At 42.0% G+C, this 23,009-nt stretch overlaps 1 long non-coding RNA gene across 1 annotated transcript; it reads right to left on the bottom strand.

Moving 5' to 3' along the window:
• Positions 1-2,688: 2,688 nt before the first annotated feature.
• On the bottom strand, positions 2,689-14,123 carry LOC103160827. The gene is made up of 2 exons (XR_004770006.1): positions 5,674-14,123; positions 2,689-5,511 (listed from the first exon to the last, which is right to left on the bottom strand). It is a non-coding gene; the product is annotated as an uncharacterized LOC103160827 (long non-coding RNA).
• Positions 14,124-23,009: the final 8,886 nt, after the last annotated feature.

Here is a 23,009-nt window from a genome sequence, read left to right as displayed (position 1 = left end):
ATTCAAACTACCACACCCATCACGAATTGAAAATATTATAAATGAAGAATGTTCCTTTAAATACATTAACCTACCAAACATACCTGCTGGGCCAGTGGTATCTTTTTCTCTATCATATTAAAAGATATCTTATTAAAAGTTATCTTATTAAAAGATAAGAAAATGTTTGGAACAAAGCAAAGACTTATTTATTTAATTTATTTATTTATTTAGTTAGTTAGATTCTGTGAATAGAGGGGTTCAAAGCTGGTAGACATTTTCTACGAAGGCACTTGCGTTTGTGTTGCATTTGGTGTCCTCCGCCCCTCCCCCCGCCCCAGTGATCCTTTCCCTCCATTTTTCTACTGGCCTAAAGGTGTCATGTGCCCCTCTATAGTAAGGTTTTCTTCTTTTTCTAGCCACAAGCATGGAAATAACTGCAACAGACCCCCCCCCCCCATGCCTTGGTTCAAAAGCATAGAACTGTGGTAAAAGAGTCCCTTGTCTTGGTGCATACGCACAGAAACAGGTGTTGGCTGGTTTGAGGTTAGGTTGGACTCCCAGCTTTCTCTTTCTTTGGGATATAACCAGGAAAGAAAACCCACTTCAGGAAGGGGGAAAGACCTACATTTCAGGAAGATGGAAATTTGCTGCTGGGGGGAAAAGTCATATAATGAAAACAACAACAAAAACCAAAACCAAATAGGGTCATTATATCCCCCACTTCTCTCATCCTTGGACCAGCAGCCTCAGAATCAGATTAGCAGCACAACACACTGTAAAGGATCAGGTTTTCCTCTGCTGTTTACATGACTGATGGGAGCTATGGCACTCTGCAGCAAGTCTGCTTCAGGCAATTAGAATTGTTATGTAGAACTATCAGAAATCGGGGACTGTTTTTATCATAGATGAAGGGCATGATGGCTGATTTTGTGTATCATCTGAAGTGCATCTTGGACTATGCAGATAGCTGATTAAACATTATTACAGTCTTGTCTATGAAGATATTTCCAGAAGAAATTAGAATTTGAACTGGTAGACTGTGTAGAGCAGATGGGAGGCCTGAAGAGGACAAGAGGCTGGAGGAAAGTTGAGCATGCTTTGTCTGCCTGTGTGAGTTGGGACATCCATTGTCCCCGTGTCTCATCTTCAAACTAGTCTATGTTCTGTACTTTTGGCTTCCTGGCTCTCAGGACTATACACCAACAGAGGGAAGATCATGGGTCTTCTCAGCCTCCATAGTCACAGGAGCCAACAATGTTACAATGCACTCATTCTTTACACCTATTTCTGGTCTATCAGCTTCCTCTGGAGAAGGTAATACTATAAGTTTGAAGGGTTGCTCTTCTACAACAGTGCCTTCCCACTAGAAAAAAACCAATGTCTGAATTGGCTTGGAAATCAAGTGCTTCAGTTACTGGAATGTTTTGCTTAGCTGAGAATTTCCATCTCTCAACATCACATGTGGGATAAACATGTTATCACTTAACACTAAATCACACAGAGTGTAATTCCATCTTCCTTTGAGAATTTCAAAGGCACTCACTGTACTTTGGGGTCATTTTCATAATCCCACTTCTAGAGGATGTGTAGGGAAGCCCTTTGTAAATTGCAAAGGATTGTGAGCATGTAGAGCTTCATTGTTTCTTTCTTTCTTTCTTTTAATGAGAAAAAAACTGTATTGACCAGGTTCATCGAGACATGACATGACATAAAAGATTCTTTTGGGGATAGTATGTGACAACAACTCATTTACGTATCATTTACCTCTTCTCCATGAAAGCAAACTCAAGACTATTAAGCTGGGTATGGTATCACACACTTTTAATCACAACACTAGGGAGACAGAGGTAGGAGGATCTCAGAGTTTGAGGCCAGCCTGGTCTAAAGACTGAGTTTAGGACAGCCAGGGCTACACAAAGAAACCCTGTCTCAAAACAACAACAAAAACAATGAAGAATATGTAAAAGTTCCTGTCTCCACTTTTGAAGGTGTTCCTCATGAATTTATTTCACTCTGTTTTTAGCATCAAAAACAGTGTTCATTTGTGAAGTCTCCCAATATGCATCAATAATAAAAACAAGGCTCTGATAACAGGAAAGCATTGCAATGAAGAGAAGTCCTGTGCTTCTGTGAATTCAGGGACTGAGGAATCTGGAGACAGTCTCAGCACTGTTCCTGAGGGGCTCTTACAGCCTTGGCCTTGGGAAAGCCAATTACCCTTTCTGAAACATGTTTTCCTCAGGATGATGAAAAGGCAGTGGTTTCTAAAATCCCTTTAAGGTCTAAAATTTCTATGATCTTATGCCTTGGCTCCCTTCTTTTGAAATTATGTTCACTCATTTTATTGAGCTAAAAGAAAACTATATTTCTGAAGTAAAATGATGCTGGGTGGGACAACAGCTTTGGAGTGCCACATTGGTGACTTGAGTTACATCAAGGGCAGCAGTCAATGCAGAAACTCACAGCTGGTCAAAGTGCAGAGCCTATGACTGTGGGGTTCTCAGTCACAAGCGGGACATCTGTATCCTACCCCTACCCACAAAGCTCAGGGAACATCTTGGAAGACCTGGCCAGAGGTCAGGAGAAACACCATTTTTCCATACACAAGGACACCACTGCACCCATGGGCTTCTAGAAGCTATGGTTGCTTGCTGAAGACCTGAGGAACATCAAGCTAACCAGTATTCCAGCATGGGATGGGAGGAGCTCATGTGTCCCCACTTCTAGCTGAAGCACCACTAACTGTTGGTGGCTTCTTGACTAGAAAGAGGCAGTTTTCTTTAAGAGTATAGTCCCTGATAGGCTGACCACACTCTCTCTGGTGGGTAGCCCACATACCCACAATTATGTGAACAGAACAAACTGTACTCTGAGGGTTATTTGAAAAAGAAAGATAAGTAGGAAGGGAAGGAGGTGAGGCATGGGTTAGGGAGAAGTTAGAAGAAAGAGTGGGAGATGAATGTAATCGAAATACATCGTATGCATGTAAAACCCTCAAAGAATTGATAAAACAGTTTATGTAATGAAAGGAAGGGGTACTCTGAAAGGTTTTCAGACTGGAAGGGGGGGTATTCTACTAGGTGACCCTCCCTAAATCAAGTCCTGGGGACTCAAGAGAAAGAAAGATTGAGGAGGCTGACGGTATCTGATAGAGGGGGCATTTCACTATCCAATTGGAACTTAGTGTGTGTGGACCTGTGGGTAGGCTCCAGGGTTGAAGAAGGGAGATGGAACATAAAAAGCCTTAGAAGGACTCTTCGAGGACTCAAATGAAATTGTGTACTGTTTCTTGTTCTTCTCTAGAATTTGGGTTGAAGATTAGTGGTAGAGTGAAGAGACAGAAATAACAGTTACAGTCACTCTCCACTGACATTTCAGTCTGGCAAGGATTAATGAGATTCCGGTGGATGGTGGGTCAATTGGGAAGTTCCATGCAAGAAGGGGTGCATCAGGGCAGCATTATATTTGGAAATGAGCTATGAGGTGAACTGTCCAGATAGCCAATGAGGAGTACAGTGGCACCGATGACCTGAATGTTTTCTCTTCATCTTGTTTCTCTCCCATGTTTTTGGACCTGAGGATACCCAGAAACAAAGTGAAAAGGTGGCCAACTGACAGAACATCTGTGCCTTCTCCCTCTATAGGTCCTTTTTATTTTGTCTGTGTGCTTTATAGCTGAGGAAACAGAGGCAGACTTTGGATTTTAGCCACGTATCTGATTGATGGGTCATATATGCTATTGGATCTCCCCCTCATGGTTTTGTATATTGCATTTTCTCTGCCTTCTTCAGTTTCATATTGACTGTTTCTCTATTTCCATAGCAGCAACAAAGTGAAATGAGTAAATATCACATCTTCTTTAGATATAGAGATGACCCTATTTGTTTGTGAGCTCTACATGTGAGGACTCAACAACTTGAGACTAAAAAGCTTTTGGAAAAACGTTCCATCTCCACTGAACACTTTTTGGGTCCCTGGTTTCTGAACAATACAGTGTAACAACAATTTACTGAGCATTTATGTTATATTAGGTACTCCAAGTGATCTGTCCAAAGTCTGCCCTGGAAGATTGCTCAGTAGTTAAATGTATAGTTCTGAAAACAAGAATATCACAGTTTAGATTCTTAGAATCCATAGAATTGGTAACCCATATGTAATTCCAGGCTTGGAAAGTGGCATTAGGAGGTACCAGGACTGAGCAGACTAGTGAGAACAGCTGTGTTGGTGAGCACTGGGTTTGACTGAGAGATGCTGCCTCAAAAGTATATGATGGATGAGCAATCGAGAAAGATTCTGGACATCAACCATGCACCTCCACATATATGTGTGCACACACACTAGAGCACACATGTACTAGCACACATGTAAGCACACACATGCATGTGTAACACACAAATAACTTATCTATGTAAAAAGGAAAAAATATAACTCTATTTATGCCATTCTACATAAGGGACTCCAGCATCTGTGGATTTCCTTGGCACATCCTGGACCTACTCTCCTATATATACCAAAAGATGATTTCATATACAAAGGTTGGTTTATGACAAACTGATGAGAAAAATTTTAATCATGGAATTGTTACTTTGAGGAAACTTCTTCCTTAGATATGTAAGAGATTAACAAACAAGAAAGGATATTCCTTAGATAAATTATGTAGGGGGAACCTACACTTTTCAAAGAAATGACTTGATAAAATTTTGTTCCTGGGAAGTTGTGGTCTTTGAGGACAAGATGTAGACCCATGTTGAATTCTCAAGTGTCTCACTTGTTACCAGGGCAAGTAATTCCTATGATGGCATGAGAAGATTACCTAGAGTCATACACCTCAGAGTTACTCAGGGCAGTGTCAGTAAGTTCATGGCTTCTCCATCAACTCTTGGTCTTAAATACAAATTTATATTACTCTTATTATTCTTATTAAATATATATGTAAAATGCATTTTACTTAATTGTGTTTTAATAGTCTTAAATATAGTTCTGTGTAAATTAAAAGGAGTATAAATTATGTTATATCCTAAAATATCCATTATTATAACAATTTAGGGAAATGTTTTGTGGAGGACTCTCATACTTTCTCTTCACTTGGACAACATCTTTTACTCATTACTATGAAAATTGCTTTTTCTCCGTTTGAGGCAACTTTTGTTGCCAGAATGGGTGTGGTGAGTGGTGCAAGGGGAGTTTAATAATGTATTGTCAATTTAGTCTCCAAGACAAAACTCTGGTCTTCTGAATAATTTCTTTTCCTCTGGGCATTTGGCTTTGCAAGTGGGATGAGAGAGAGCTACTTGCTGGACTGGAGGCTGTTCATGACGTATCGCCTTGAGAACTCTTCATATTCAGAACAAATGCAGTGTCTGGGTCAGCAGAAAGTCACATGTCAGAAACTGTCAACATTTCTTCCCCATCTCTCCTTATTACTTAAGGGTTTGGCCAAGTTCCCAATGTCTTTATCTCCCAGAAGTTGGATGACTGGGCAGCTTTGCTTCCTCCTTATCTTTCTGTCTCCACAACTGTCCTTTTTTGCTATTGTTTTTAAAGAAAGTGTTGTTTGGTGAGTTCCAGAATTATTTGTCTCAACAAAAAAATTTAGAAACCTGAATTATAATACTGATGACATCAGAATCAATGAGACAGAAAAAATCTATATCTGCATTTGATTTGGAGCAGAGTACAATGCGGACTTACTCGTGGAAGTTGGAGTATTATATTCCAAAGATCATCAGAAACCATCATTCCCTTTGGTTTTTCTGCATAGATAAGAACAATGCCTGTGAAAGTATGTCTTCTGGTTTCCTATTTTAGAATAATAACAGCAATGTTATGGATGCTTCTGGTATACCAAATTCTGTTTGGAGCATTTCCTACACACTTAATTTTATTTGACCCCGACAACAACCATTTCTAGTGTACCATTTCTGGTTTACCAAATTCTATTTGGAGCATTTCATACACATCTAATATTATTTGACCACCACAACCACCATTTCTAGGTGAAGAAAATCATGTTCATGAATGTCAGGTGACTTTTTCAAAGTATCATATTTGTAGTGGCAAAGTTGAATTGGAACTATTTTCCTCAGTTTTATCTTGCAGGAGAAAATGTCCTGATTACATTTCATGCATAGAGACCAAAAGCATTCTGGGCTTCCCAAATCCTTAAGCCAGGGATATAATGAAAACTTCAGCACACGGTTGAGTAATCATGTTGCATAAGAAAGGATAGTGATACAGTCAATATGTTTCATATACTCTATTGAGAGATAATCAATTGCAAAAGCAATAAATATTTCATATGATAAAACTATGTGTGGTGGTTTGAATAAGAAATGTGCCCACGGGATCCCTTGGTCCCCAGTAGTTGTTGCTCTTTGGGGAGGTTATGGAACCATCAGGAGGTGGTGCCTTGCTGAGGAAGTATGTTACAGGGGCAGGCTTTGAGGGATTATACCCTCTCCCCACTTCCTGTTCTCTTTTTCTCTGCTTCCGGTGTGGATGAAAACATGATCTGCTGCCTCGTGCTCCTGTCACTGTGTATCTCTTCCCATGTCGTACTTGCGCCTTAATGGACCCTACCCTTCTGAAACCATAGGCCAAAATAAACCCTTTTCTCCGTTAAGAATATTTTATGACAGCAACAGAAAAGCAACTAATACATCATGTTAACATTGCTTTCTGATTAGTTTCAAAGGAATTTGAGCATCTATTTAAATTTTGGGGTTAGAGAAATTCAAATACTCAAAAGTAAAAGAGACTTGAGAAGTCTTTATTATTTATTCTTTCCTCCTTGGTTTCTTGATTGCAGTTCTCTGCTTCACTTCTTTGAAATGTGTCAAAGATCATCTGTTTGGAATTTACTAGTAATGGGGATTTCTACTTAACATGACAGAGAAACGCACAGCTACAGTAAAATGTCCACACTGCTCTAAAAGTGCTATGTGCCAGTTACTATGCAAGTGTGGGAGATGGGCCTGGTTTGGAGGGAGAGGACATTTAACTAGGTACAAGGGAAAAATGACATTTGCTCTGCTGTCTCTTGAAGGAAAGAAATAAGTCTGGCCATGAAGGGGAATAGCATGGGGGTAGAAGGAGCAGGCAAAGGTCCAAATCTTTGGCAAGCATTGGAGCATGTGACAGGTGTCTTCGTGTACCTAGGGTGTAGGTGGAGATGTCCACAGAGAGGTCAAATCCAAGACTGGAAATGTATAGCCCATGATGAAGACTTTAAATTTTATCTTTAAGACAAGGGAGTCATTAAAGGGTTCCCAGGGTCTGATAGGCAAACCGTAAGGAGGGACCCATTAGTACAGACACACAGAAATCTATACCATTGCTGGTCAGAAGTTTCAGCCAACAGGATTTGTTGAAAACTTGGATGTAGTATTAACAGAGATTGGAAGACGTAGGGGATAAAGCCCTGGTTCCTAGCATGGGCATCTTATATATAAGGTAGAGGCTGGGGGAAAAAAAAGAAACAAGGTTTCATCCTATAACTTGAAAATTCTACTTGTAAAATCCCAGAACTTGGGAGGCATAGGCAGACAGATGGGTCTTATGAATTTGAAGCCAGCCTGGTCTACTTATTTGAGATCCAGGCCAGTCGTGGCTATATAGTGAGACCTTGTCAAAAAAATCTTGAATTGACTTTCAAAAGACATCCTTCAGATTGGCCTTAGTCTTAGATTCATAGATGCTCCAGCACTATATTGTAGATGTGCTGAATTTCGGGTATATAAAAACACACTATAAACTGCTCAATATACCAAATGTCTATTATCTCTCTCTACCCCACCCCCCTCTCTTTTTCCCCTTCCTAGTACGTTTTCCCTGGAGCTCCTAACATTACAATGCCAAGGTTCCTTTCCTTGTTTAGTACCTGAAGAATAAGCTTAATCTCTGAAACTTTATAAGCAATAAATAAATAAAATCCAGCAAGAACATACACTGAAAGGAGACAGATGGATTGTGAAAATCTAACTGAGCCCTGGCCCTCTCTCCGCCTTGTATCCACTGGCCTTTTCATTGCTGTGCCTTATGTATCTTGCCATTCATTCCAGCATAATGACAAGGAGGCTGACTGTAGCTCTGTTCCCAGCACAATACCCCCTGCTTCACAAAAGCCCTCTGGGAAGAGAGAATCAAATATAGAATTTGCTGAAGAGCTCAAATATCGTCATATTCAGCTACCCAAATCCAACCTAATGACGTTTGGAGAAATGTGGGATGTCAAAGAGGCCATTCACCTATTGTGACAATTGTTAGTTCCTTTCCCTTTTTCTGTCCTCTTATTTTTATTTTTTTATTTTTCAAATGGAGACTGTGCTTTGACTTGGTCATTTACTAACTTTCACTGAAGAAAAAGACAAGGAGGATGAGTGGCATTGTGCAGATACCATGGCTCGGTGAGGTGATGACAACTGTTGTCTCTGTCACATTAGTCCTTCAGTCATCAGTGCAGCTGCAAGATGCTCGACTTCCACTTCCTACAAACACCAACATTTCCCAAGATCACTTGCAGCTGGAGGGTGAATCAAGAAGGAGAAATGGCAAGCCAGGCATTGGTGGTGCACGCCTTTAATCCCAGCACTCAGGAGACAGAGGCAGGCCGATCTCTGTGAGTTCGAGGCCAGCCTGGTCTCCAGAGCGAGTGCCAGGACAGCCTCCAAAGCCACAGAGAAACCCTGTCTCAAAAAACCAAAAAAATAAAAAAAGGAGAAATAGCTGCAATTGCAGGTGTCCCTATCCTCCTTCCTTCTATTAGGGTGTGACAACTGTTACCATAGACCTGGTTGCCTCCACATGCTCAGTGGTTGGCATAGCTATCAGCCAATGTAATCTCTAACGTCAAAATGATGACAGGGGCTGGCCATGGTGCCACACACCTTTGATCCCAGCACTGGGGAGGCAGAGGCAGGTGGACCTCTGTGAGTTGTGAGGCCAGCCTGGTCTACAGAGTGAGTTCCAGGAAAGCCAGCATTGTTAAACAAAGAAAACCTGTCTCAAAAAACAAAACAAAACAAAAATGGCGACAGGTTAATCATGCCATGACTGACCAAGAAAACCACAAATTCATGAATTACCAGTCTGGCCTAAGGTAATGGGTCACAGGATAACCAAATATATGGCTTAAACCATAAGTAATACATACACACAGTCTCAAACCTCTTTGTGAAGGAAGTACTCCTGTGGGCTGTTGAAAGCCCAGGAAAGCAGGCCCCAAGCAGATAACATTTGAAGCAGGGTTGGTACAATACCTAGCCCCTTACCAGCTGCAGCCCAAGGCAGCATGACTAAATCCAGACACTAACCACGCTTTATTCTCTATCCAGCATTTCTATGATTCCTGATATGTGTGCTACAGTCCCTGTCTTCAACCACGGTCACATAGCACAGGTCATATATATTAACTGAGTCTTTTTCCTTGCAGTGCAGGACCTCCTCTTCTCTCGAATCCTCCAAGAGTGGTGTTATCCCACTTTGTCCCTTAGGCCTGAAGCTCTCTGCTCCACTGCCCTGCTGCCAGGCTGGTGGAATTCTCCTCACCATCCTTTAAGCTTGCTAAAGCACATTGCAGAAACTTTCAGATACTTGAGTCTACATCTTAATTCTTTATTCAACCAAGAGATCATTTTCAACATCTGTTAAAGTTAACTATTTATCAACAAAACCCAGCCTGTACTACCACTTGAGAAATCTACAAAGAATGCTCAAAAATAGACACAGACTTGTAAGAAGGGAACATGTGTTCAAGGTGACAGTTTATTTACGGCTGGGTTAAATAATTTGTTGTAAAAGGTAAGTTTCATGATCATTTTCAGAAGAATAATGTTTAAGTAAAAAGATAAGGATGGATGATGTTTTCTAAGCAAAGGGCCAAAGGTCTGACAGAAGGTACTGGGCAGACCCTACCCTTTCTCAACAAAAAAGACAGAGAGAGATAAGAAAGGAAGGAAAGATGGAAGGGAGGAAGAAAGGAGGGAGGGAGGGAGGAAAGGAAAGCAAGATGGAAAGGGTGGGAGAGGAAGAACAAAAGCAAAATAAATGATATGTAAATTCTAAATTCAAGTTAAAGATTCAGGAGGCAAGTGCTCCCCTGACAGATGAACAACTACTTCTGTAGCCCAGGAGTGCTCCAAAGTTCTGGAAAGGCAGGTCATCTGAAAGATAATGGGAGAGCATTCTTCAAAGCACACACACTCTCTGTTGCAATCCCTGTCTCTGCCCCTCCTTTTCCCTTTGTCCATTTCTCTGCCCCTCTGTCTCCCATTGTCCATTTCTCTGTCTCTCCTTTTCCCATTGTCCATTTTTCTGCCCCTCTGTCTCTCGTTGTCCATTTTTCTGCCCCTCTGTCTCCATTGTCCATTTCTCTGCCCCTCTGTCTCCCATTGTCCATTTCTCTGCCCTCTGTCTCCCATTGTCCACATTAGGATTTGGGGTGAGAGGGATCACATTTTACTAGACCTCCCACAAACTGCTTTGGACACATTTTCACTTGATCATGAAGATTCTCCCATACCATAGGTAGTATTATTCCAGTACTTTAGAGATGAAGAAACAGAGGCCAAGAGGAGCTAAGAAAAGTTGCCCAGGGCCATGAAGCTGCTATGCATTAGGGCAGAAATATGGATTCCGGTCGATCTGAATTCAAAGTCTTGTTGTGGAACACGGTGGATGCCTTGCAAATCCTCATTTATTCAGGGCTCACATCAATATTAAACACTCTCCTTCCCCAGCCAGGCCTCTCCCTTGTTGCTGGGTGAGTGACCGTGCTGTTAGTCACCACGGTGGAAGGAAACCTTTGTGACAGTTAGTGGTCTGCGTGCATGTAGGGGACGGAAAATAAAGCAAAATCGGCTATTTGCATAAATAGAATCCGCTCAAATGTCAGCAAGCACATACTAGCAACAAATGTGAAAACGAGGCAAAGGCGGATAACACACCTCCTCTTGCCTCACACCCACCCTTGTCCCTGCAGCCTCCGTTCCCATCCCTGCCAGGAAGCATGTCCTGTCAGATAAGCCCTAGCTAGACAAACATTGTCATTTGACTTCAGCCCATCACTCTGATCCAGATACGGTCCAGGTCCAGGCTGAACACCCAATCGTGAGTGGAATTTGCTTTGACATGTACCTGGCTGTGATAGCCAAGTCCATGCCTCTACCCCTACCCCACTTGACCCCAACGGTCTTGTATGTCAGAATGTGACATCCCAGGTGTCAGCTGTGACACTGCATGCACAGAGGAGGGAAAAGATGGACAATGACAGCAGAGGCTCTGGTGAGTGTTCCAAGTCTGGTACCAGCAAAGGGCTTCTGCCTGGAAGGAGTGAGTTGGATCTACCAACTGGGTGTCAGAGAGGCTGGGAGTGCATGAGCTGTCCTGGCTGCCATGGAGTCTGGATGCCCCTTGCTTAACCATTGTTTTCATTTTGGGTCCTCTCTGAGTCATTCACTGTGAACTTGACAACAAGCAGCATTTTCCATGTCTGGAAGAGCCCAGGTGTGTGCAAAGGTGTAGACACAAAGTTAGCAAAGGCATCACAAGTCAGTTGCCCTAGACCAGTGGTTCTCAATCAATGGGTCACAACCCCTTTGGAAGTCAGGCAACCCTTTCACAGAAGCAGAATATCAGATATTTACATTACAATTCATAACAGTAGCAAAATTACAGTTCTGAAGTAGCAACAAAAATAATTTTATGGTTGGGGGGTCACCGTAACATGAGGAACTGCATTAAAGGGTCACAGAATTAGAAAGGTTGAGAACCACTGTCCTAGACACAAAACAGGAAAAGTAGTCAGAAGCCAACAGTAAACATTCAGTGCTTGTAAATGGAAGTGAGTGCCTTGTGTAGCTTGCCAGAATTTCTCCTTAGGAGTAAGGGGTGTATTTCAAGACCCTAAGGAGACACCTGTGCCTGCAGGCAATACTAAGCACTTCATGTACTCAAGTTTCCTCTTTATTTATTAATTAGTGTGTGTGTATCTCTCTCTCTCTCTCTCTCTCTCTCTCTCTCTCTCTCTGTGTGTGTGTGTGTGTGTGTGTGTGTGTGTGTGTGTGTGTGTATGCACACAGGGACACACATGCTACCATGCACAACTGAAAGGTCAGAGGTCAGTTCTCTCCCTCTGCCATTTTGGGTTCCAGTGATCTAATTCAGGTCACCAGACTTGGCACAGGGCACACACCTTTATCCACGGAGCCATCCAACTGGCCCCACATACTCTATTTTTCTGAATGTTATTACCTAAGTTAAAATTTAATGTGTAAGTGTCAAAGTAAGAAATTAACAATAATTCCCTGTAACTTTTTGCAACCCCAGTATTGCATTTTTATCACTATAAGAATTTTCACAGTTTGAGTGATGCTTTATGATGCTTCCTTGGCATATCTGGAGGGGTACTTTGCTGTGTTTGTACTTTGGGTCCATCATTAAGTGAAGAAATGTTACTTAAGCACAAGCTCTGTGATACCATATCAGTCTGACAACTGAGACAGCTAGGTGCTAATGGGTAGGTGGTATATAAAGGGTGGATACACTAGACAAAAAGATAACTCATGTCCTGACTAGATCAGAGCCAGATAGTCAGATCTTACCACACTACAGAGTGGTGCACGATTTTAAATGTGTTTTGGGAATTTTTTTAGTTGAACATTTTCAAAATATAGGATATCATAGGTAATTGAAACCATGGGAAGCAAAATCCTGACAAGGAGGAACTATAGGACTACAGTATATGACTTTATTGTCGCATAGGAGCCTGCTTATGGCTATATATTCACTAATTAAATCAAATCTATTATTAGGTTGTGGCTGAATGCACTCTGGTAAACACTATGATATCCTTTCTTTTCTTTTTAAATAGCATTTTTAATTCAGTGTGTGTGTGTGTGTGTGTGTGTGTGTGTGTGTGTGTGTGTGTGTGTGTGTGTGTGAGTTGATTTCGTTTTTCTATCATATGTATCTTTGAGATCCCACTCAGGTCGTCAGCCTTGGCAACAAGTGCTTTCACCTGATGAGCCATCTTGCTGGCCTGAAATCTTTCCTTTCCCAACACTTCTCACCTGGAGCACAGAGCACATAACTGGGCACATTAGGTACCTTTGTAGTCCCCTGCTTTAATCTATCCTGACATGTCAGGATGAATGTCCTCCTGCTCCCTGAGCCCATATACTCTAATGACAGCCCAAGGGCTGCACTGCATGTGTATCTACTGGGAGTGGTAGGCCCATAGTCCTCCAACTTGTCAATGGGGTTGTCATCTTTGACTTAAGCTCACTAGCTCTCCCCTATGCAAACTAATATTTACATTAGGTTCATAAGGTCCGACACAGCTTAAGCAGAAGAAACCATTTTTGAAGTTCCAAGTATGACTTGCAAGCACGACAGGCTCAGTGCAGTGAGCACCAGGATGGGAGCAGATGTACCTGCTGCACCTGGTTTTGCCCACGTCTTGGTCTTCATCACATTTCTAGACACCAGTATAACTTATTCCAGAAAAGCACGTGTTTCTAGGTAGTTCTTTCACCCACAAGAGATTTTGGAAGGTTGAGACTCATGTGAGTAACTCTCTGTTGTGGATGTTTTGCTCTTTTTGCTTTTTTTTTTTTTTTTTTTTTGCAGGGGGGTACCACCCAGCTCCCAAATAAAACATACATGGAGGCTTATTTTTGGTTATGAATGCCTGGCCTTAGCTTGGCTTGTTTCTAGCCAGCTTTTCTTATCTTATTTGGACCACCTTTTGTGCTCTGAGCCTTTTCCTTTTCTTACTTCTGTACATCTTACTTTCACTCTTACTGCATGGCTGGCTGACCGCTGATCTCCTCCTCTCCTTGGTCTCTCATAGCTCCTCCCTTCCTTGTTTCTCCTTCTATTTATTCTTTCTGTCTGCCAGCCCCGCCTATCCTTGTTCTTGCCTATCTTGTTCTTCACTATTGGTCATTCAGCTCTTTATTAGGACCACCAGGTGTTTTATTTAAACAGGCACAGTAATGCAGCTTCATGGAGTTAAACAACTACAGCATAAACAAAAGTCACACACCTTAAAATAATATTATACCACCACAACACTCTCACCTGCCTGTCTCTCTCCCTGCATGCACACTCATAGTGTCTGTGTTATGATAAATCTTTCCGCCAAAAGCCTCTGAGCCCCACTGCCACGTGTGCACTTTACGACAGCTGCCCGCCCGAATTAGGGCCCAAATTAATACACAGAAACTTGTATTAGGTTCAAATGCTGCTTGGCCAATGACTAGGATTTCTCATCTGTTAACTCAGTCTTATTTATCATAAATCTATATATTTTATAAGACTTCTCTTATCGGACACCTTCCATTGCTGTCCCTCCTTGCTGGTGGATCACATTGCGCCACTGGAGGAAGAGCAGAGGGAAAAGGGACACTTCCTGTTTCTCCTTGCTTAAATATGAGTCTCCTTGCTATGTCACTCCCTGCCTAGATCACCACTTCTCTACTACATTTCCCAGAATCCTCTTTGACTCCTAGTCTTGCCTAACTTGCTGTCTCATTGGCCAAACAGAACTTTATTTATCATCCAGTAAGACAAACACATGCACAGAAGCACTTCCCCCATCGAGTGTGTGTGTGTGTGCATGTGTGTGTATGTGTGTTCCTCTCAGGGAAAAGCGATAGTAACCCTCATGCTGAGGGAGCCAACAAGGCACCATGCTATAAGATAATGCTGTAAAAGTCATATTTCCAAAATCAAAGTCATTCTGAAAGGGAATGTGCACAGGGGGAGTGACTTTAGCAAGCTCTCTGTAGGAATGAATGATTGAATCAGGCACATCTCACAGCTTTGCCATTATTTTACCTAAGACCAATTAACCAGACAGAGGAAGCCGCATCAAGTCCCCAGACTGCATTACTTGGAAATATGTGTTCAGTGGTCCCGGGCTGCATGGAAGTTGAAAGTGGACAGTGATTGGGGCTTTATCAACAGCCAACCTGGAGGAAGTTTGTAGCTGCCAATCTCAGCTTTCCAATCTGTTCCTTCAAGGCAAGCTTAAGGTACATCTTAGGAGTCTGAGCTCTTGCCTCATGTAAAACTCTCTGCCTTTTATTATTTGAACATGTAAAATAGAAGCTTTTATTCCAAACCTGCAGGTTTTGTTACCTTTTTCTAAACAGCAGAAATGACAATAACGTCCATAAGAGCACCCGAAGAGGCATCTGTATAGTAATAGAATAATCAAAAGGATGAAGCAATTCAACTGGCATGCACCGCATTCATCCCCTTATCTCATGTTCCCTCCTCCTTCCCCCAGGAAGACTGGTTTTTTAAAGTACTACAAGTCTCAATAGGAAACCTGCTGAAGATGCAAAAGTGAAACTTAATAGGCTCCGCTCTGTGCTTGGTCACCTTGCTGCCAGAAGGCACACCTGCTGTTGGGAAGAATGACAGGTCATATAAAAAGAGAAAGAAACAGCAATGGGGCAAGCATCATTGGACAGGCTGCATTCTGCTGAGAAACCTCCTATGCGTGTAGGAAGGGCTCTGCCTAGACCCATCAGGCCTATTGTGGCTGTATCACCCACCTCCTGTGGAGACATGTAGGGGAATTGCTCATCAGGAAAGAAATATTTAACTATTGAACGTGCCTCACAGAATCACCAGCTTATTCTAAACAAGTGGCTCTGTTTGAGTCTGGCATAAGCTATAAACTCAGGGGGAAATGTATAAGGCTGGGATGATGGCTTAGTCAGTAAGGGTCTGTGTCTTAGGGTTACTGTTACTGCGATGAAACACCATAATCAAAAAACAAGTTAGGGAGGAAAGGGTTTATTGGCCTTTACTTCCACATTATTGTCCATCCCCGAAGAAGTCAGGACAGGAACACAAGCAGAGCAGGAAAGTGGAGGCAGGAGCTGATACAGAGGCTATGAAGGGGAGTTTCTTACTGGCTTGTTCCCTATGGCTTTCTCATTCTGCTTTCATATAGAACCCAGGGGTGGGCCTTCTCCCATCAATCACTAATTAAGAAAATTCTTTACAGGCTGCCCCACGGCCAATCTTCTGAAGATATTTTTTGGTCCATTGGAGGTTTCCTCCTCTCAGATGACTATGGTTTGTCAAGACGACATAAATCTAGACAGCATATGATTGCTGCATAAGCATGAGACCCCAGTTCATGTCCCTGGCACCATGCAAAAAAATGGTTGTGGTGGACTGAATCTGTAACTCTACTCTAAGTGGGGACAGGTAAAGACAAACAGACCCCTGGATCTCACTGTCCAGCCAGTTTAGTTGAGTCACAAACTCTGAGTTCAGTGAGAGAAGCTGTTTCAAAGAATAAAGATGAGGGCACCTAAGAAAGATGCTCAAAGTTGACCTCTGGCCTTGTCATGCTCGTTTAAGCACACCTTCCTGAACATATGTACACCCATATGAACTAGTTTACTGACATGAATATGTACACACAGATACATATGATATGCACATTTAACTTAGGCTGATCCTATAGTCATTGCCTTGAACACTAGGCAAGTTCTCTAGTGAAGTAAAACATGTAGATTTCATAGTAACTAGCATTTGTTATAAGGAACTGGGTGTGCATGAGCACGGGTGCTCAGAGATCCCACAATCCTTTTCTGCAAGCTTGAGTTTCAAGACAAAAGTATAGTTTCAGTTAGGTTTGATGGCCTGAGAACCAGATAACCAATGATACAAGCTTTCAGCCCATATAAATCCTAAAACCCAGCTCTTCCTATAATGTCAGTTCTAGTCTGAAGGCAGAAAAAGTAAGACATATCTCAACGCCAGCCCAGAGCAGAGAAAATCTGCCCACCTTAGTCTTTGGTGGTTTAATTTGGACCACCAATAGGTGAGCCACAGCTCCCACAGAGGGTTGACTGCTTTACCCAGTCCACTGCCCAAAACATGTCTTTTCTGAAAACCTTCACAGACACACTCAGAAATTGCTAACCAAATATATAGGCACCTTACAGCCTAGCAAAGTTGACATGAAATTATCACAAGCACCCATCTGTGAGAGAGCCCTAGAGGACCCTGGATGACAATACCAGCTTATTGGAGTCTATGTATAAACTATTACATTCTGTTAGAGTGTGCGTTGGTCCTATACCCCAGCATTTAGTAGCTGTGTCTTAGTTCAGATTACTATTGCTGTGAAGACACACCATGACCATGGCAATTCTTACAAAGAAAACATTTAATTGAGGTGACGGCTTACAGTTTCAGAGGTTCAGTCCATTATCATCATGAGGGGAACATGGCAGCATGCAGGCAGATGTGGTGAGAGCTACATTTTGCAGGCAACAGAAAGTCAACTGACTGAGGGGCTTAAGAAAAGCGACCTCAAAGCCTGCCCCTACTGTTAAGATAAATCTTTCTGCCAAAAGCTGCCTGAGCCCCACCGCCACGTGTGAGCTTTACGCCAGCCGCCTGTCTGAGTTAGGGCCCAAATGAATACACAGAAACTTGTATTAGGTACAATGCTGCTTGGTCAATGACTAGGATTCTCATCTACTAGCCCAGTCTTAATTATCATATATATATATATGCCGCTGGAGCAGCAGAGGAGGGGAAAAGAGGCACGTTTCCTGTTTCTCCTTCTTTAAATATGAGTCTCCTTGCTATGTCACTTCCTGCCTGGATCACCACTTCTCTACTACATTTCCCAGAATCCTCTTTGACTCCTAGTCCCATCTAACTTGCTGTCTCATTGGCCAAACAGTATTTTATTTAACAATCAATACGATAAACATACACAGTACATTCCCCATCACCCTACAGTGACACACTTCCTCCAATAAGGCCACACACTTCCTAATAGTGATATTCCCTTTAGGGGTCATTTTCTTTCAAACCACCACAAGCTGTTTCTCTTCCTTTTGGCACAGAAGAAATTGATTTTCTGGGGTGCTTGTGATTGTTGCCATGTTTTGTGAGTAAGAGGATACTGTTGCATCTGTGTTTGAGAAGGACTTGGTGACCAGAATTACCCCAATGCCACATGTTTTCTGTTTAGCTCCAACCGGTAACATCAACACTGGCTCTTAGTCTAGGTCACTTGTGTCCTTGTCTCACTCCCTTGATTCCTAGATTGCTGTAATTATGAGCCCAAAATGCTCAAACAGCATCTGTGTCTGCTTGGTTGTTCAAGGGGCCTCTCTGTATCTTCTAAAAAAATCATTTCTTTTTGTGAACTAGAGTTCCAGATGGACAAGGATTAGTTTCATGGGAATAGGATGTACAAATCCCCATCAGAGTGAGAGAAACTCTGCCCCCATGCTGTGATTTTAAATTCATGTAGTCTACACATCAAAGACACAGCATCATATAAAGGCTATTGCTTTATAATATATGTGGGATCCAGGAACACAATGCTCAATTACTGCAAGGTATCGTCTCTAAACTGGCACTGACTTTAAAGATTTCTTTACCCTGGGGTTGGAGTCATGGCATCAGGTATGAGTACTTTCTCTGCAAACATGAGAACCTGAGTTCAAATTCCTAGAACTGGCATAAAAAGTCAGACATAGCTGTGTGTGAATGTAACCCCAACATTGGAAAGGATGGAGACAGGTTTAAACTGGCTCACTAGCCTGTCAATCTGGCCAAAATGGAGAACTTGTGGTTCGGTGAGAAATTCGATCTCAAGGCAATAAGGTAGAGAGCAATAGATGAAGACACTGGATGGATATGATGTTCTGCTCTGGCCTGCACAAGTGTGCATAGGCATGCACCACACACACAGACATACAGACACTGACATAGACACACACTCATGGACATGGACACAGGCACACATTTGCACACACATGCATGAACACACATGCATGCACCACACACAGACACGTACAAGGACACAGACACACATGGATACACACATGCACACACAAACATACAGAAGACACACGTGGACACTGACAAGGTTACAGGCAAACACAAACACACACGCGCACACACACACACACACACACACACATGCGCACACACGCACACATTGACACACGGACACACAGGCACATATACATAATTCCTCTCCCTACTAACTATCTGAATGTGCTAGGAAAAGCAGATTCCAGTTTTCACCTGCTGTTAACTCTTCTTTGTCATAATAGACCATGCGTTTTTGTCCAATGAAATATCAATTAGAAGTCTTGTCAGTGGAATCCCCCAGAGTGATTGTAGCTAAGAACTTAAAGGCAAGAACAGCAAACTCGAATGTGGACTGTCTACTGCTCCCATTCAAACTGACTGCTTTTCTTTCCAGGGTAGAAGAGATCTCATGATGCCAAGTTGCTAAGAACAGTTGTTTCTCCTGTAGGGATGGCACCACACTGATATCACCTGAGGGGAGTGTTACAATAAGTCTTTCCGCCAAAAGCTGCCTGAGCCCCACTGCCATGTGTGAGCTTTAAGCCAGCCGCCTGCCCAAGTTAGACCCAAATGAATACACAGAAACTTGTATTAGGTACAATGCTGCTTGGCCAATGACTAGGACTTCTCATCTGCTAGCTCAGTCTTAATTATCATAAATCTATATATTTTATAAGACTTATCTTATCGGACGCCTTATTGGTGTCCCTCCTTGTCCGTGGATCACATCCTGCCTCGGGAGCAAGAACGGGAAAAGAGAGTGACACTTCCTTTTTCCTCTTCTTAAATATGAGTCTCCTTGCTATGTCATTTCCTGCCTGGAACACCATTTCTCTACTACATTTCCCAGAATCCTCTTTGACTCCTAGTCCAGCCTAACTTGCTGTCTCATTGGCCAAGCAAGTACTTTATTTAACAATCAATAAAATAAACGTACAAAGAAGTATTTTCCCCATCAGGGGAGGATTCAGTTTTGTCTTTTCTGTTTAGACATTGATCAATGGAAATAAATATGTCATTTTTTGCTGAGTGGGAAATTGGGCCCTTTATTGCATTTATGTGTCCACTGTATTAGCACCCAGAGAGCCAATCAAAAAGCAGTCTTCTATCATCTCCTGGGATCTTTTCTTTGCTTGATTGCTCAGTGACTCTGCTATGGTGGAAGGTCTTTGGGAACTGGTAATTAAGTGATGCTGAGATCTTCATTTTTATGTATACACACACACACACACACACACACACACACACACACACACACACACACACACATCCTTTCCAGAGTCTTGTCTGATTTTTATGTGTCTTTACTTCCACATTCCCTAACACTAGCTAAGTCATTGCCAAGGCTTATTGTCTGTCTGTCTGTCTGTCTGTCTGTCTGTCTGTCTGTCTGTCTATCTATCTACTATCTTGTATCTATCATGTATCTGTCTCTTTCTCCCTCCCTCCATCTCTTCTCTCTCTCTCTCTCTCTCTCTCTCTCTCTCTCTCTCTCTCTCTCTCTCTCTCCTGTCCTCTTATATTACCTCACAAAGTAGATGTTCATTGGATTCTGAAGTGCTCTTTCCATTGGGTGGATTTCCCCTTATCAGTCTATTGCAGGGAACTAGGTGTGTATAGTCTGGGTGTTAGCCATTTGAGATTTCAACCATATACAAAGCTCACTCTGTCTCCTCTAGCCCCCAGCTTATCATCAGGAATTCCTCAAGAATCCAAATGTATGAGCTAATGGAAACACACAACTGTGGCAATGGGGAAATTAATTAAGAGTGTGACCTACCCACACATGCAGCAGACTGTGTCCAGTGGTCCTATTTGTTTCTAATCTTGTTTATACCACTTGTCTTAGAAATAGTCAATAGGTTCACCAATAAATTTACTGTGTTTTAAAATTTGGTGAGTCTGGTTGAACCTAACTTATGGTAGAATGCCTGGACAGATGGTCATTAGATATCCCATGATCAGTTTCTTAATCTCTCGTAGGTTCCTGTGGTATGCCCTTTTCAAGTGGAATATAATTCTCTGATATGGAAGGCATGCTTATGTTACAAAAATATTGTGTTTATATTGTGACACTTTTGTTGTGGCTTACCAAAGCTCCACAGAGCATCCTTCCCCACCAGAGATGCCTATTACATTACATTATGGTCCAATTTGCAGAGTTATTTTCACAGTAACCCCAAATTTCTATGGTGCCTGTTATAGTTCTAGGGTTCACTCAAAGCTGTAAGCTTCCATGTTACTTGGTGACACTCACAGCATTATTCCCTTTAGAACCTACTTATAGGAATAATGGAGGATTGTTAGGTATGGTTATTTCTTCTTGGTGGCAGGAAGTAGGATTTGACATAATTGGCCACTATCTTGGGAAGGGCAGCCTTAACAAGCCCCACATCACCACACTTCTCAGAACTGTTGTGTGGTTCTGGGGTCCTGGCCATTTGAAAGTTCATCTCCCACCTTTGAAAGCACATTCATTATATTAGAAATCTCCAGCATATTTGCTAATGCCTGGTACTTCTTACAATAACCTTAATGCCATGCATGAATGTGACATTCTTTGAAATGGTCAATCTAAGTAAGTGCCATTGGATTCCATGGAAATAGAAAGTAGGGGAATTAACATAGTCTGGGCAAGATCATAAATACACATTTTTCTAAGCCACGTAAATATAGACTTGTAATCCTTCTTTGTACCATGGAAGAGAACATGTTTGGAATGTGAGAAGCTGCATAGCTTCCATCAGAGGCTGTGCTAGTGTACCCTGCAAAGATTCTACACAGCAGTTGCAACTGGGGTTACTATTACTTAAATGAATGAACAAAGATTCACGTATGTGTCTTTTCAGTAACATATCATTATCATTCTCCAGGATCCTTTTAGTTTTTGTAGGCACCAAACTGGTCCAATAAATGAGGATATAATAGGAATTCCCATCCTAACATTCAGGTTTTTAAGTAGTAGTTTATTCTAGAATGCTTTTGATTTGCTGTTTCGGTGGTGATGGGGATGTTAGAGGGAGAAAGGTTTCAGGAGCTTGCTCTTGGTCAACTTGACTATATCAGTTCTTATTCTACCATCCGGGGATCCCTGTCATGTTTTGATTAACTGATGGACACATGATTTTGCATCACTCAATCAAAGACTAAAGAAATCATCAGATGTGCATCTATGAACCCTGAGGATCCACCATGAACAAATGCACAGCAAGGACACAGTAGGAACCTTTCTCTAAGAACAAGACTGTGAGGACTAACTCTCTGGGTCCTGGATATCAGTGTCAACTTTTGGCTTGTGCCTAACAGTCCTCCAAACATGCAGGCCATCTTCTCCCCACCCCACCCCATAGATGGTCAGCCAAGTAAATGGCCGAAGAACATTTTTGAGCAATCATGGGACAGTTACTTGCAGGTTTATATTCTTTAACATTGGAAGGGCTTTTCCATCAAGGACCTTTACAGTTAGGATCTAGAATCTGAGTAATGTATTTTGATTTTTCATCGCAACGACTGACTTGGCCTCTTGATCATCAATATCCTTGATTTGTTTGATTATGTACATTGAGCAATACTTTTATTGGCTACCCATTTGTCTCATTCCCCAGAGATGCCATGTTTTACTAGCCATCTCCACAAACCTCAAAGAGAGTGCTTCCCTTTGGCTGAACTCCAACCATGTCACTCACTAAAATAATTATATCTAGGCCTGTGGGATATAGTTTCCCAGCTTCTAGGAGACCTCCAGGCATGAGCAGCTTTCTATTTCTTGAAATAACTTACTCCTTCATTAAACATCCAACTCTGTGAAAATTCTTTCTTATGCACCAGAAATGTTTCCTGGAATTTCCACTCACATAGCATATTTTATATATGGGAAGGGAAGGTAACTGCCATGCAAGTCTTTCCTTTTTTCTCACAAAGACTACTCCTTCTTGCTTTTGGATAATCTCAGAAATAGGCCTTCAAATTCACTAAGGACATGAGAATGCTAATTAATCTTAGGTTATCTGGAAGGGAACGAGAACACATGTGCTCCATGGAGATTGGGTAGAATAATAAAACAATAACCACCAGCCAGCCACACAGATAACACACGTGTTTACTATGTGACAGGTCCCATGCAAAGCACTTGACTCAAATTATCCTCATGACAAGCA

The sequence above is a fragment of the Cricetulus griseus genome, chromosome 5 (genome assembly GCF_003668045.3).
Source record: "Cricetulus griseus strain 17A/GY chromosome 5, alternate assembly CriGri-PICRH-1.0, whole genome shotgun sequence".
Lineage (NCBI taxonomy): Eukaryota > Metazoa > Chordata > Mammalia > Rodentia > Cricetidae > Cricetulus > Cricetulus griseus.
This window is presented reverse-complemented; position numbering and strand designations above follow the sequence as displayed.